The sequence below is a fragment of the Pristiophorus japonicus genome, chromosome 1 (assembly GCF_044704955.1).
Source record: "Pristiophorus japonicus isolate sPriJap1 chromosome 1, sPriJap1.hap1, whole genome shotgun sequence".
Taxonomy (NCBI): domain Eukaryota; kingdom Metazoa; phylum Chordata; class Chondrichthyes; family Pristiophoridae; genus Pristiophorus; species Pristiophorus japonicus.
In genome coordinates, this window is record NC_091977.1 from 383,571,371 (window position 1) to 383,588,958 (window position 17,588).

The 17,588-nt window shown below is 43.8% G+C and overlaps 1 non-coding gene across 1 annotated transcript; it reads right to left on the reverse strand.

Annotated features, from left to right (window-relative positions):
* Nucleotides 1–4,192: 4,192 nt before the first annotated feature.
* Nucleotides 4,193–4,354, reverse strand: LOC139278493 (U1 spliceosomal RNA). The gene has a single exon (XR_011596284.1). It is a non-coding gene; the product is annotated as a U1 spliceosomal RNA (small nuclear RNA).
* Between the last annotated feature and the right edge of the window lie 13,234 nt (nucleotides 4,355–17,588).

The window sequence follows — 17,588 nt, forward strand, 5'->3', positions numbered from 1 at the left end:
TTCATTTAAATGGAGGAAAATCAGTTGTGCTCCTTTGCAGACATACATTCCAACACAACTAGTTTTTGGCATTCATTGTGCGTCAGCTAACCAGTACTTCCGGACACAGACCAAGAAAAATCTCCCTCAATACGTCTGGGCTTCGGGGATTTCCAGAGTCTTTGAAACTGGATTGTGAGTGGGCACATCTCTCATTGCAGCCATGACCAAACCCACATCTGCAAATTCCTCAGATTCAAAGATGAATTGACAATTCTAGAGGCAGCACAGAAGAAAAATGACTTAAGGCTGGATAATCAGCTCTAAAGGTCTCCCATGACACCATATGCACTTCATAAGCATTGAACTCCATCCTTTATGAAAGGAATATTCAATTCAGCCCCCACTAGTCCACTGTTGCTTATTTCAAAAGCCCCTCCCAGCCCTGTAGCTTCTACTCACCAAAAACAGCAAGAGCAGCAATGTTCTGGGAAGACCTTCACCTCCACATTTCTCTCCATCTCAGCCACCAACCTGATTATGACATATATTGGTGTTCCTTCATCATCACAGATCAATATCCTGAAATTCCCGGCCTCGCACCATTGTGGGAGCATCATTACTACAGGGGCTGCAGCAATTCAAGGAAAAGATCCAGCACCGTCTTTTAGGGCAACAAGGGATAAGCAATAACTGCGGCTTTGCCATCATTGTCCACATATCAAGAATAAATATAACATAACTTTCTGAAAGTTGATGTACGAGACTCGATACAAATGTTTAAGCTGACTTTAAGATGTTGCTGTGGATTTCGCTAATCTGTTTAAAACTGTAAGGCCAGAAATTCTGTAGACTTTCTGAGAGGGTGGAATTGTGGCAGGCAAGAATTCTACGCATTGTTTTTCCCTGCCACTGATCTCATTCCCAAATCCCGGAAATGGGATGAATTCAACATTTGGGGAAGGCAGCGCAAGAGAGGCATTCACCCTTTGAGGTGATGCCAAGCAGAAGAAGCACTCACACCCCCCGCAGGGCAATTTCTCAGGGACCTCTCGAGGGACAGAAATCCAGTGGATCTGCATTCCATCCCAAAATGCATTGCTACGACCTGACAAAATAACACATTACTATTATTTCTTATATTTTGACTTTAGGATACAGTGATCTATTAATCCTATCATTTAGTTTATGATTTCACTCCAAATTATTGCCATAATTCTCTGCTAAGTCACTTATAACAGATTATTAATGGTAATAAATTTATGAATGTACATGGTTTAAAGGCTGGGGTAAGAATTCCTCCAGCTGCTATGTGTAGCTACAATTTAGTGCCTTCAAAAAGACATTGTGTATTCTGTACTTCCAGTAGAATTAAAAGTATGGACCCCAATATTTATGGGGAGGTAGAGAGGGAGCGAGGGAATGCAGTTGTAGGGGCGAAACCCAGAAATCCCGGCAAGACTTCATTATCACTTTTTAATTCCGTTCCCCATCCGGCAGCCGGCCAGATTGACAGGCTGGCGTTGCTGGATGGGAAAGGCAGCGGAAGAAGGTGGCGGCCAAGGAAGGTCCCCGGCAATTGGGAAAGATCACAGTTTGAAGGGGTTAGATCCGTAATTAGGAGGGTGGGAAAAATCATGTGTTGAAGTGGGCGGGGTCAGCAGATCGCGGCAACAGACCGAGGACAGATCACGATCGGCAGAAGGTTTGCTGGAGGGGCCGGGAGTCAGGTCACTCCTGCTCCTCCTGGGTCACAAGCAGTGCTCCCAAAAGCATTGACTTTCTGCAGTTGCTGCCAGTTTTCCCAAGCCCTGGAAAGCCTGGCCCGCAGCCGTTAAATTTAAATGAGACTCCCAACTGCACTGTGGAAGCCTGGTTACAATGAAGCCACTCGCCTCTCCAAGAGGGGAAACAGGCAGGTCTCGCAACCCGCCACAGTGAAAATGATGGGTTGGAGTCACATTTCGACTCTCTCTCTCCCGCCAGACGTGGGGGAGCTCAATATCGATCCCAAGTTCATTTAGAACACTAACTGCATCACTGAGCATAGTTACCAAGGAATTGTTACACCTTTTATTACTTTAATTTCCCACAAGTTTGGAAGTTTAGACAAATAGCTGAGGTCATGTATTAGACCTCATAAAATGTGACTGTGTAACTTTGGCTACAAAAGTGGTGCGATGAACAATATGAATAAAACAGTATTCATTTTTAAGTTGTTGACTTATCTTGGGTTAATGTAATTGATGTGGACCAAGAGACAACTTTCTATTTTTATTTTCTATTTATTCACCAAACCCCTTTATATTCTTCTATTTTTAAATTATTACAACTAAGCGTTTAACTTTAAGTGAATATATTCCAATGCTCTCTATATTAAAAATAATAATTTCCGGCACATTTTCTCTAAGAGTTTAACAATTTGAATTGATCCCTTTAAAAGGCCTCCTAAATTCTGGAAACAATCATTGCATTTTGTTTCATTCAAAAGTGCTTGTGGATGAATTTAAACAGGCATTTCAATCTATATTTCTCGATATTATTTTGCCATCCCAAAATATAAAACAAAATATGACGCCAAGGTGTAACTGCATTATTAATCGGATTTCAATGATAGCGGATTTTAATTGGGGCGGGTTTCTGACGGGAAACCACCCCAGCAAGTTAATCTCCCACCCAACAGATGCAGCAGGAGGTTTGGGCGAGTATGAAGAGGATGCAGAACTTCTTCCAACAGGCGGAGATCCGGTGGCCTTTGCTGCCTGATTAAGAAAGTAAACTTGCGCAAAACATAAAAACAGATAGTAAAAGCTTTTACCGATATATAAAACGGAAAAGAGTGACTAAAGTAAATGTTGGTCCTTTAGAAGATGAGAAGGGGGATTTAATAATGGGAAATGTGGAAATGGCTGAGACCTTAAGCAATTATTTTGCTTCAATCTTCACAGTGGAAGACACAAAAACCATGCCAAAAATTGCTGGTCACGGGAATGTGGAAAGGGAGGACCTTGAGATAATCACGATCACTAGGGGGGTTGTGCTGGACAGGCTAATGGGACTCAAGGTAGACAAGTCCCCTGGTCCAGATGAAATGCATCCTAGGGTATTAAAAGAGATGGCGGAAGTTATAGCAGATGCATTCGTTATAATCTACCAAAATTCTGTGTACTCTGGGGTGGTACCAGCGGATTGGAAAGCAGCTAATGTAACGTCTCTGTTTAAAAAAAGGGGGCAGACAAAAGGCAGGTAACTATAGGCCGGTTAGTTTAACATCTGTAGTGGGGAAAATGCTTGAAGCTATCATTAAGGAAGAAATAGCGAGCCATCTAGATAGGAATAGTGCAATCAAGCAGACGCAACATGGATTCATGAAGGGGAAATCATGTTTAACTAATTTACTGAAATTCTTTGAGGATATAACGAGCATGGTGGATAGAGGTGTACCGATGGATGTGGTGTATTTAGATTTCCAAAAGGCATTCGATAAGGTGCCACACAAAAGGTTACTGCAGAAGATAAAGGTACGCGGAGCCAGAGGAAATGTATTAGCATGGATAGAGAATAGGCTGGCTAACAGAAAGCAGAGAGTCGGGATAAATGGGTCCTTTTCGGGTTGGAAATCGCTGGTTAGTGGTGTGCCACAGGGATCGGTGCTGGGACCACAACTGTTTACAATATACATAGATGACCTGGAAAAGGGGACAGAGTGTAGTGTAACAAAATTTGCAGATGGCACAAAGATTAGTGGGAAAGCGGGTTGTGTAGAGGACACAGAAAGGCTGCAAAGGGATTTAGATAGGTTAAGCGAATGGGCTAAGGTTTGGCAGATGGAATACAATGTCGGAAAATGTGAGGTCATCCACCTTGGGAAAAAAAAACAGTAAAAGGGAATATTATTTGAATTGGGAGAAATTACAACATGCTGCGGTGCAGAGGGATCTGGGAGTCCTTGTGCATGAAACTCTTTTTGGAGTTTATCTGCAAAACAAAAAACATTAAACTGTGCCACCCGACCTGGGTGACACACCAGACATTTACAAGGCCCTTTTTTTTTTTTCCCTCCTTTTTTTTGGTTTTTTTTTTGTGTTTTTCTTTTTTTTTTTTGGGCACTAAAATCACAATTTTTCCCCAGTGCCCCCTATAAAAGGGAAGGGGGACACTAAAAGCACTGGCAATTAAATCAAATTAAACTTTAAAACATATATTGTAAAGCCAGGGGAGAGCGCGAACGCAGTCCCCCACTACCACAAATTTTGCAGTCGATTATCCCGCATTTGGAGATATCGCAGGCGTCAGCACACCCGAAGTGCAATGGGCTAGCCTCGTCCTGGGAGAACCACCTTCTTGATCATAGTTACTCCCAAAAAGTTAGTTTGCAGGTGCAGCAGGTAATCAGGAAGGCGAATGGAATGTTGGCCTTCATTGCGAGAGGGATGGAGTACAAAAGCAGGGAGGTCCTGCTGCAACTGTATAGGGTATTGGTGAGGCCGCACCTGGAGTACTGCGTGCAGTTTTGGTCACCTTTCTTAAGGAAGGATATACTAGCTTTGGAGGGGGTACAGAGACGATTCACTAGACTGATTCCGGAGATGAGGGGGTTACCTTATGATGATAGATTGAGTAGACTGTGTCTTTACTCGTTGGAGTTCAGAAGGATGAGTGGTGATCTTATAGAAACATTTAAAATAATGAAAGGGATCGACAAGATAGAAGCAGAGAGGTTGTTTCTACTGGTCGGGGAGACTAGAACTAGGGGGCACAGCCTCAAAATATGGGGGAGCCAATTTAAAACCGAGTTGAGAAGGAATTTCTTCTCCCAGAGGCTTGTGAATCTGTGGAATTCTCTGCCCAAGGAAGCAGTTGAGGCTAGCTCATTGAATGTATTCAAATCACAGATAGATAGATTTTTAACCAATAAGGGAATTAAGGGTTACGGGGAGCAGGCGGGTAAGTGGAGCTGAGCCCACGGCCAGATCAGCCATGATCTTGTTGAATGGCGGAGCAGGCTCGAGGAGATGGCCTACTCCTGTTCCTAATTCTTATGTTCTTACGTTCTTATGTTCTGACAGTTTCCAGATAAGTGACAGGCAAGGGGGAGGGAGGGGGTCGAACAACTGCCGCTAATCCGCCAATGAAAGGAGAATCCAGCCGTAATTTCTTACTGAAGGGAATTTAAAATGGGCTTCATTAATTAGCAGTCCAAGAGCTGGCCTGGCAACATTTGTTGGAGTAGCTGGATTGTCCTTCCCCTGCAGTGCACCAACTGTATTCACCACAGTGGGCGATGCTGTCCTGCAGTGCTGCAATTGGCTTATGATCCCAACAAGCTAGCTCATTAAAAGTAATCACATGTGAGTAATAGACACCTCTCAAATAAGATACTGAGGGCTTACATAGGAATTTAATAACAGCAACTAAATATTGACCTATTCCTTGTCTGAGGTGAAGTATGCAGCATTTCTAATCCCTCTGAATCCATAACAATGTGACAAAACATTTCTGGTCAGCATTTAGGACAACAGAATGCAAACGGTAAATTAATTCTAACAAGGTACTGTAACAAGAGCAAAATATTGTGGATGCTGGAAAGCTGCTGGAAGTAACAGTTCTATTGTAAGCAATTAGCATTCTTTGGCATTACTTATGCCAAATGTATAAAAGTTGTCCATGCAGCATGCACATGTCACACACCAGGCATCACACACCAAACACTGTACACCACATGTCATGCATTATTACAGGTGCAAAACATTTTAAAGAAAGCCAGTCATTGACTGGGAGTCTGAAATTGACAAATGTAGTTACAACTCCAAGTTGTTGGCTGACCTGTTGAGTGTCTCCAGCATTTTCTGGTTTGGTTTCAGATTTTTCAGCATTTGTAGTTTTTTTGCCTTTATTTGCAACTGTCCTCTAATTGACCTCAATAGTTTATAAGCAGCACAATTATTTGGATTTTCCTTTTTGGCCAGGTCAGCAACTAAACAACACCACCATGCTCTCGACCCAGAATTACCTGTGAGTATTTCTGTTTCAGACAAAAGATTGTCAAAGTCGAGAGGATTCTCTCTTACGACAAGTCTACTGACAATATGATTTGCTGTCGTCTATAACTGACGAGACTAAAAGTTTCCAAATAGTTTCTTTTCTACAGTGCTGCAGTTAAGAAAGTATTACATTAGGACTACAGCATGAGTCCTAAAGCACAGCTGCCTCGTCCTAATAAGAGCAAATATTGACTGCGGCATGCATTTGAAAAACTTTTATAAGTTACATAATACATATAAGAATCAAAAAAATCTTGAAGCAAATATGAAATCAGGCAAAAAGCTTAATTGAGAAGCCCTGATTCCAATCTGGATGTTGAATTCCCAAATCCTTGGTTGAAAGAATATAAAGTGAATGTGGAAATGGCAACTTACATTGCAGAAAAGATATGCAACTATGCAATGTTTGAATTAATTTTATTTACCAAAAAAACATTTTCATTTATGAATGTGTGTACACTTCCCATTTACTCTTTATTCAAGGTACCAAACTAAGTTAACCAATTTGGCTTATTGACACTGGAAAGTATATCCTAGACCCTAATATTTGTCTTGGCTCACGTATTGTCAACATTGACATCTGTTTATATTATTGCAGCAACTGAGTCTTCAGCTAATGTGTATAGGCATGGGCAATCTAAGTAAAGCTGAGACACAGTGAAATATGTTTTGGTTATTTACAGAACCACATTGATTTACTAAGTTACGTTGGAAATTAGGCCCCAAGATTCCTTGGGGCTATTTACACGAGTATTGCGCCCCTGAGCTGGGACTTTCACCAGCTTACACAATCCAATGCTCATCCCAGCATAGACTGCAGGATCAGCTCACTTAAATATTCATTGGCGGTTCAGCAGCCCAACTCCTATGTAGCATGGGAGTATAGTGCTGGGGGCAGCGAGGTGGGGGGCTGGGGAGAGGGGTTGTAAATTCAGAGTTAGCCATCAAAAAGCCAAGAATCACTGAAGTTTGTAGGAATAGGCTGGAGAGCAGGATAAGTAGGAGAGTCCTTAACACAGTGAGTTGGAAGGAACTATTAAGGAGTTGTAATGGATGGTTCATGTGTGATTCTGTGCCACGGTTTATGCATAGAGGTGATTTTAGCCTTCCCTGCTCAGTGGAAACCGAGTGGGCAAGCAGTTAAATTCACCTGTGGGACTCCCCAGTGTCCCACACTGATCCCGCAAGTTTTGATTTTAACCTGAGGTGACAGGGATAGGGAAGGGCTAGGCCATGGAGGTGATTTAAACATAAGGATGAGAATTTTAAAATCAAGGCAATGATGGATCATGAACCAATGTAGATCAGCGAGCCCACAGGTGGGAGGTACTTGATGAGGGAATCACAGTTTTCGATGAGCTTACGTTTATGGAGGGTCGACGTTGGGAGGCCAGCCAGATCATTGGATAAGTCACAAAATCTGGAGGTAAGAAAAACATGGATGAGTGTTTCAGCAGCAGCAGATAAGCTGAGGCAGGAGTGTAGATGAGTGATGCTACGAAGGTGGAAGTAATGTAATGGAGAGGATAGGAGGTTTAAATCTCACAGTTAAATAGGATACCAAGGTTGTAAATACACTGGTTCAGCCAGAGACAGTGGCCAGGGAGGTGGATGTAATGGTGCAATAATGCAAAGTGGAAATCTCCCCATTGTCTTCTGTCAGACTTTATCATGATATAAGGAATATTCTTCAGAGAAGAAAAAAAAATCCCCATATGGAATTGTGCATTTTATTGCTTTTTTTATTTTTATATCTTCATCAACTGGCTATTTTACAGGAATTTTACAGAATATGGTCTAACAACAGCTTTTCCCCTCTGTGTACATTATTTTTTTAATTATCTTGGAATGACATGTATGTATCTCTTTTTTTAGTCTCTTCTCCCTCAAATTCACCCATGAGCTCCAAATAACATTCATATTTCCCTTATTGCAAAGTACACGACTTCCATTGTCTTGTAGGCAGCAGTTGATGATCTTTTATCATGAAGTATGATTCTTACATGTTTTTCTTCACTCCTCTCACTCTATTGCGGTACTTTTATTTATTATTCAGCTGTTACAATCTTATCTGCTGTATTGCACACAGAGCCTCTGCACTTTTCCAGGAGCCTCTCACTGAAAAAGCATTGGCTCACTTCCCTTTCACCTAATTCATGGGGATTCCATTGTAGCGGTACCTCTTCCACATGTTACCTCTAAACAACAGCTAGAAAGCAAAAATAAAGAAATACAAAAAAAAGACTGAGAAACACTATCCTGCTGTTTCTGGTCTCTTGCTAAGCACAAATTGGTTGCTGCAATTGCCTACATAAAAACAGTGACTACACTTCAACAGGATTTATTTGGATATGAAGTGCTTCTGAACCTCCTGAAAATGTGGGTGGCCTACCAGGAGTCATACAGCTCTCAGGGTCATAGAAACAAGCAAGCCTTCTGACTACATTAAGGTGCAGTCCCTAATGAAGGTAAGCCAGACCTGATGATGGATGAAAATGTTGTTTCCCAGTGGCAACACATCCGCACCAGTCTAACTCTTCCATAGAGTTCAGGAGCCAGAAGAAGATCAGGTTGCCGCTATACTAGGCCATGCTTACAAAGGTTGAGAGCTACCGTGATCCCAGGAGCCTCTTACAGGTTCCAGCCCTGCTGCATGCACTGATAAAGAGCACCAGATTAGGTAGTCGAGCACAACACACACCTACTAATACAATGGGAATCACAGAGGTAATAGACACGAGGTTCAGATAAACTTGTCATTTGGCTCAATAAATTATTTTGCCACAGTAGTTATTGCATTTGAGCAGTTGTTTCATTTATGAGGCTGGGTTAACAAATGTGCAATGAAATGGTCTGACATGGCTGGCAAATAAGTAGGGTAGAAATGAAAAGTTTGGGACTTTGATCAATTGCAGAGGACAAAGAAAATGATGGAAAATCTAGAAATGATCTTGGAGCCTTTAGAAGAAAGTGTAATCAGATCTGGTCAATGGCTCCTGCAACTGCTGAATGTGCTCTGTAGCGCCTGCTCAGGCTTCATGGCCTGGTCCCATGCTCTTCTTCAGTGAGCTCTTTCTGTGGCTGCTCCGTGTGGATTTCTCTTTTAATAACCATGTTAAGGAGAATGCAACATAATACAATGATTTAGGAAATGTTGGCTGAGCAATACTGTAGGCGCCTCCTGACTTGTCAAAGTACTAGAAGCACTGCTTACACCATGCCAGCGATGTACTTGATAATACATCAGATAGAGACATCTCCCTCATTGTATCTGTGCTCGGCTGGGGTGCAGAAATTCCACAGGTATCCTTGATCACCCAGGATCCAACCCTTAATTTTCTGGGTTTAAGCAAATAACAGCATGGTGAACAGACACAGATTATTGTCTGCAGGATCACATAACTTTATACAGATGACATCATATACAAACCTATAGCTTGGGCCTATTGCTCCCTGCTATCCATAAGGAAAGTGATAGTTGTTTCTTCCAGCAAACAAAGCATCAGTCACCTGTCTTATGCAGCAATGCATCCCAGACTGATATTAGTGAAGTTAGCACATGAGACAAAAATGTTCAAGGCTGTTGTAACCTTGACTGTCACTGGAGTTGGGCTGGAGGTCATCCTGCATCACGTTGCATAGCTCTGTCATTGTCTCACTGATCAACCATACCCCCTGAAGGCATTGGTCCTCCAAACACATCTTGTATCCAATAACCTGTGTGACAGGGTAACAGCAGATAGGTTCCCCCTCCTTTGCCATTGCCTCAGTTCCCTGAAATCTAAGCATTTTTCTTCTCCCTCCTCTTCCAAGAAGAACATATATAAAAGTACAGAAGCAAAATACTGCAGATGCTGGAATTTGAAATAAAAACAGAAAATGCTGGAAATCTCAGCAGGACAGACAGCATCTGTGGAGAGAAAAACAGTGTTAATGTTTCAGGTCGATGACCCTTCATCAGAACTGGCGAATGTTCGAAAAGAACACATTTTTAAGAAGCACTGAAAGGGGGAGGGGAAGAAAGAACAAAGGGGAAGGTCTGTGACAGGGTGGAAGGCAGGAGAGATTAGAGAGACAAAAGGGATGATGGGCTCAATTGAAATGATAATGGCAGGAATTAGAAAAAGTTTAGTCTAGATAGGGTGTGAATGCGGAATGATGACCAGCTGCCATTGGAAACAAAGAGAGAATAAGCATAAGCTGGGGGGGAGGGAAGGGAGCCAAAGATGGGTAGAGGTTATGCTCTGAAATTGTTGAACTCGATATATAAAAGTATATCAGATGGGACTCTGATTCAGCTAAGGGAGTTGGTGGGAGAACAGAACTCCTTCAAAGCTTCTGCCTATAGGGCAGTCCTATTTCAATGACAAGTTTTAAAACATTTCTCATCTCAATGCACGATAAGTGTTTGCTGCTACCATTGCAAGTGGAGGAATCATTTAAATAGAAGTGCCTGTTTCAGGCACAATGGCCCCTTTATTAACCGGGAGGCTGGGAAGATGAGGGTGTGGCTGAAAACAGCTGAAGAACCCGGCAAGGCCGGGGTCACGGAGGTCCTGCTAAACCTAACTGTCACACCTCATTAGCATTTTTAGTTCCGTTTCCCGCCCTGCAGCCGACCAGCGGCAGGAGGCCGCAACCGGCATCCTTGGGGACGGTTCTCAACAATCAGGACCTAGGAGAGGCCCAGCAACTGGGAGAGGAGGAGGGAGTCTGTGATTGGGAGAGGGAGAGAGCCCGCGCTAGGGAGGGGGGAAAGAGCCCATGATTGGGAGGGGGCAGAGAGCTCGTGATTGGAAATGGAGGAGGGAGGTTGGCAATTGGCAGGACTGTGAAGTGGGAGGAGAGGCTGGCAATCGGGGCTGAGGGAGGCTGAAGGATTCCTTGAGTAGCCTGGGAGGAGCACTCCTGCTTCTCCTAGCTCACAAGGAGAGCTCATTGCTCACCAATTTAGTGTAAGGATCCTAGAGTAAGCATGAGGCATAAGACGTATTTCAGGTAGGTGCCACAGGCACCCGAGCAGCTGGCTATGACATAATTGCAGCATTCATTCCCCTGCGCTGATCGTGCATGAAACATTACTCCCTGAAAGTGACTCTAAAATGGACTCAGCAAGGTCCAAGTTCTATCCCAATATGTGCTGTGGTGCCTCTTTGCCTTTGTTCATGGTGCCTGCATTCTGCTTTTGTTTGGAAGATTAAGACTGTCCCCGTGAATGGAAGAAATGCTATGCTTATGTAACAATAATGCTGAATTCTCTCTTGTTCCATTTCATTAAGCACTTTGAAAGTATGCACTCTGCTGAAATTTATTTGGGTCAACAGATACCAAAAAAATGCAAGGTCATCATGTACTGGTGTAAGGAATGCTTTGTGTGAGAGACATATGACTTCCATGAACATCCATTGCTACTGATATATTTCCAGTTGGCCAAAGTCTGCTGTCTCTCCATATTTTCCCCACTTATAATCTTGCACATCTGAGGTTGCCTCCTTATAGAACGTAAATGGAGCAAGAAGTACTAATCTGTCACAATTCAAAGGAAATGCTTCTGTGCTAATCCAGTCGTACACAAACATCACTTACATCAGTAAATTGATTTAAGACTTTGCGGAGCCTCTAATTATCACTTTTTACTTGTTATCTGCTGGATCTTTCTAATTTAGCACATTGCTAAGATGAATGGGTCGATTTTAGCCCTACCCAGCTGGTGGATGAGTACACAGTTGAAAACTCACAGTTTTCTTACCCGCTTAGAACTCGATGCTTTCCTGCCATCTCCGATATTAACTGCAGGGTTCTCCAACCGAATGAGTCTCACACTAAAACAGGTGGGAGCCCCATGGGTTTATGCAAACCAGGGTCCCAATACATCAATTGGACCACGATGGTGTCATGTATCTTACATTATTATATATAACTATATCCTAACATGCTATACATGACTGTAATAAGATATGACCTGTAACCACCAGCATACCTTACCACCAGGGGTGCACTTGCAAGAGACAGGTATATAAGGACTCAGGCAAGTGCAGCAATAAAGGTGCAGGTCCAGAGTGACCTTGACTTCACGACATGCCTCGTGTGAATCTGTACTGAGGGGACAGCACTTTACAGATGGCATTTTAGCAGGGGCCTGCGAGGGGGAAACTGCTGCAGCTCCCGCCAGGCTGAAGGCAGTTGACAGATGGTGGAAAGGAAAATATGGCACTCCAGCTAAATCAAAACATTTCCTTAATAGGGCCAGGAGGAAACAGGAACGCTCCTCCAGGCTCCACAAGGAAAGCCGCAGCTGCCCTGGCCCAGACAGTCACTGCTCCAAGCTGAAATCCACCACGGTGAATCTCTGGCCGGAATATTTATCTGCCAATGAGCTGGCAATGGAGGAGCTCTGGATCACATGGGGAACCCAGAAGTTTCAACAGTGCATTTGGCAGTGGCCTTTTAATGAAGCCACTACTTTCCACCTGACTTTTTTTTTATTCGTTCCGGGATGTGGGTGTTGCTGGCAAGGCCAGCATTTATTGACCATCCCTAATTGCCCTGGAGAAGGTGGTGATGGTGAGCCGCCGCCTTAATCCGCTGCAGTCCTTATGGTGAAGGTACTCCCACAGTGCTGTTTAGGAGGGAGTTCCAGGATTTTGACCTAGCGACGGTGAAGAAACAGCGATATATTTCCAAGTCAGGATGGTGTGTAATTCGTAGGCGAACTTGGAGGTGGTGGTGCTCCCATGCGCCTGCTGCCCATCTCCTTCTAGGTGGTAGAGATCACTGGTTTGGGAGGTGCTGCTGAAGAAGCCATGGTGAGTTGCTGCAGTGCATCTTGTAGATGGTACACACTGCAGCCACAATGTGCGGGTGGTGGAGGAAGTGAATGTTTAAGGTGATGGATGGAGTGCCAATCACACAGGCTGCTTAGTCCTGGATGGTGTCGAGTTTCTTGCGTGTTGTTGGAGCCGCACTCATTCAGGCGAGTGGAGAGTATTCCATCACACTCTTGACTTGTGCCTTGTAGATGGTGGAAAGGCTTTGGGGAGTCAGGAAGTGAGACACTCGCTGCAGAATACCCAGCCTCTGACCTGCTCTTGTAGCCACAGTATTTATGTGGCTGGTCCAGTTAAGTTTCTGGTCAATGGTGACCCCCAGGATGTTGATGGTGGGGGATTCAGCAATGGTAATGCCATTGAATATCATTGGGGAGGTGGTTAGACTGTCTCTTGTTGGAGATGATCATTGCCTGGCACTTGTGTGGTGCAAATGTTACTTGACTCTTATCAGCTCAAGCTTGAATGTTATCCAGGTCTTGCTGCATGTGGGCATGGACTGCTTCATTTTCCAAGGAGTTGTGAATGGAACTGAACACTGTGCAATCATCAGTGAGCATCCCCACTTCTGACCTTATGATGGAGGGAAGTTCATTGATGAAGCAGCTGAAGATGGTTGGGCCTAGGACACTGCCCTGAGGAACTCCTGGGGCTGGGATGATTGATCCCCAACCACCACAACCATCTTCCTTTGTGCTAGGTATGACGCCAGCCAGTGGAGAGTTTTGCCCCTGATTCCCATTGAATTCAATTTTACTAGGGCTCCTTGATGCCAGGATTCCCAACCAATTAACACTAGTGGGCAAGATGACAGAAGAACATAACAAATAGGAGCAGGAGTAGGCCATTTGGCCCCTCGAGGCTGCTCCACCATTTAATAAGATCATGGCTGATCTGATCATGGACTCAATTCCACTTCCCTGCCCGCTCCCCATAACCCTTTATTCCCTTATTGCTCAAAAATCTGTCTATCTCCGCCTTACGTATATTCAATGACCCAGCCTCCACAGCTCTCTGGGGCAGAGAATGCCATAGATTTACAACCCTCTGAGAGAAGAAATTCCTCCTCATCTCAGTTTTAAATGGGGACCCCTTATTCTGAAACTATGCCCCCTAATTCTAGATTCCCCCATGAGTGGAAATATCCTCTCTGTACCTACCTTGTTGAGTCCCCTCATTATCTTATGTGTCTCAATAAGATCATCTCTCATTCTTCTGAACTCCAATGGGTACAGGCCCAACCTGCTCAACCTTTCTTCATAAGTCAATCCCTTCATCTCATGAATCAACCGAGTGAACCTTTTCTGAACTGTCCAATGCAACTATATTCCTCCTTAAATAAGGAGACCAAAACTGGATGCAGTACTCTAGATGTGGCCTTACCAATACCCTGTACAGTTGTAGCAGGACATCTCTGCTTTTATACTCTACCCCCTTGCAATAAAGGCCAACATTCCATTTGCCTTCCTGATTACTTGCTGTACCTGCATACTAATGTTTTGTGTTTCATGCACAAAGACCCCCAGGTCCCTCTGTACTGCAGCATTTTGTAATTTCTCTCCAGTTAAATAATAATTAGCTTTTTTATTTTTTCTTCCAAAGTGGATAATCTCACACTTTCCCACATTATATTTCATCTGCCAAATTTTTGCCCACTCACTTAGTCTGTCTATATCCCTTTGCAGATTTTTTGTGTCCTCCTCACAACTTGCTTTCCCACCTATCTTTGTATCATCAGCAAACTTGGCTACATTATATTCGATCCCTTCATCCAAGTCATTAATATAGATTGTAAATAGTTGAGGCCCCAGCACAGATCCCTGTGGCACCCCACTAATTACTGTTTGCCAACTGGAAAATGATCCATTTATCCCGACTCTCTGTTTTCTGTTAGTTAGTCTATCCTCTATCCATGCTAATATATCACCCCCAACCCTGTGAGCTTTTATCTTATGCAGTAACCTTAGCGAATGCCTTCTGGAAATCCAAATACACCACATCCTCTGGTTCCCCCTTACCCACCCTGCTCATTAAATCCTCAAAAAACTCCAGCAAATTTGTCAAACATGATTTCCCTTTCATAAAATCATGTTGATTTTACTTGACTAAACTATGCTTTTCCAAATGTCCTGCTACTGCTTCCTTACTAATGGACTCCAGCATTTTCCCAATGACAGATGTTAGGCTAACTAGTCTATAATTTCCTGCTTTCTGTCTGCCTCCTTTTTTAAATAGGGGCGTTACATTTGCGGTTTTTGAATCCGCTGGGACCTTCCCAGAAGCCATGGAATTTTGGTAGATTATAACCAAGGCATCCATTATATTTGCAGTGCCTTCTTTTAAGACCCTAGAATGCACGACCACGCATAGGTCCACTTCAGCATAGGTATTTAACCATGATGGTGTGAAAATTATTGAGAAAAACAATATTAATCATCATTTAGAAAGTCACGGATTAATCAAAAACAGTCAGCATGGATTTGATAAGGGAAGGTCGTATCTGACTTACCTGATTTAATTTTTTGAGGAGGTAACAAGGAAAGTTGATGAGAGTAGTGTGTGTGATATAGTCTGCATGGATTTAAGCAAGGCTATTGGCAAGGTCCCACATGGCAGATTGATCAGAAAAGTAAAACCCCATGAGATCCAAAGGAAAGTGGCAAGTTGGATCCAAAATTAGCTCAGTGGCAGGAAGCAAAGGGTAATGGTCGCCGAGTGTTTTTATGACTGGAGGATTGTTTCCAGTGGGGTTCCGCAGGGCTCAGTACTAGGTCCCTTGCTTTTTGTAGTATATATATCAAAGTTTAAACTTCAATGTAGGAGGAATGATTAAGATGTTTGCAGATGTTACAAAAATTGGCCGTGTGATTGATAGTGGGGAAGAAAGCTGTAGACTGCAGAAAGATATCAATGCACTGGTCAGGAGGACAGAAAAGTGGCAAATAGAATTAAATCTGGAGAAGTGTGAGGTAATGCATTTGGGGAGTGCTAACAAGGCAAGGGAGTAAACAATAAATGGTAGGATACTGAGAAGTGTAGAGTAACAGAGGGACCTTGGAGTGTATGTCTACAGATCCCTGAAGGTAGCAAGACAAGTAAATAAGGTGGTTAAGAAGGCATACAGGATACTTTCCTTTCCGCTCCCTGGTTGGTCTTCTCAATTTGAACCCAAGCTTGGGTGAGTTAGTAGGACCATTGCTGCATTGCGGATCAGTCGGTCTGACAGGACTGACGGGGATGGTAGGTTCGTCTTCATGAATGACACAAGGGTCAACTGATGGTTGGATGTGTGTTGGTTGGTCGATGATGATGTCATCTTCAATTTGTTCTGGGTTGTCTGTGAATCGCAGTTTGGTTTGGTCAATGTTCCTCTTGCACATTTGACCATTTAACAGTTTGACTACAAACATCCTGTTCCCCTCCTTGGCCAAAACCGTGCCAGCAACCCACTTTGGACCATGCCCATAATTCAGGACAAACACAGGGTCATGAACAGCAATGTTGCGTGATATGGCCCCGCGATCGTGGTAGCATTGCTGCCGTTGCCTTCTGGTTTCGACGTGATCATTGAGATCCGGGTGTACAAGGGAGAGCCTGGTTTTGAGGCCTCTCTTCATTAACAACTCGGTAAGAGGGACCCCGGTGAGCGAGTGGGGTTTTGTCCGGTAACTGAGCAGAATGCGTGACAAGCGGGTCTGTAGGGAGCCGTGGGTCACGCGTTTTAGATTCTGCTTAATGGTTTGGACAGCCCGCTCCGCTTGACCGTTCAACGCAGGTTTGAAAGGGGCAGACATGCTTGATGCCATTGGAGTCATAAACTCGTGGCACTCCGAACTGGTGAAACACGGTCCGTCGTCACTTACAAGGACGTCAGGCAGGCCATGGGTGGCAAACATGGCCCGGAGGCTTTCAATAGTGGCTGTGGACATGCTGGATGACATGATTATGCATTCAATCCATTTGGAGTAAGCGCCCACTACCACTAAAAACATTTTGCCGGGAAAGAGGCCGGCAAAGTCTATGTGGATCCTTGACCACGGTTTGGATGGCCATGACCACAGACTCAGCGGAGCCTCCACAGGTGTGTTACTCAGTTGCATGCAAGTGTTGCACTGATGCATGCATGACTCAAAGTCCGAGTAAATGCCACCAAATGTGAGACGTGGCAATGGCCTTCATCATGACAATGCCTGGGTGGGTACTGTGTAAATCTCACACAAAAGTTTCCCTGCCTTTTTTTGGCATAACAACACGATTACCCCATAACAGATAATCAGACTGAATGGACAATTCATCTTTGCAGTGGCTATAAGGCTTAATTTCATCCTGCATTTCCCTGGGAATGGCAGACCAATTTCCATTAAGAACACACCTTTTTATGCTTGACAGTACAGGATCCTGGCTGGTCCAGGTCCTAATTTGATGAACCGTGATGGTTGACCCCTCGCTCTCAAAGGCATCCATGACCAGCAGCAAGTCTGCGGGCTGTGCCATTTCCACCCCGCTTGTGGGCAATGGTAGCCGGCTAAGCGCATCAGCACAGTTTTCAGTGCCTGGTCTGTGGCGGATGACACAATCATAAGCGGATAATGTCAGTGCCCATCTTTGGATGCGAGACGAGGCATTGGTGTTTATACCTTTTCTCTCAGAAAACAATGAAATGAGTGGCTTGTGGTCTGTTTCAAGCTCAAACCAAAGCCCAAACAGGTATTGGTGCATTTTCCTAACCCCACATACG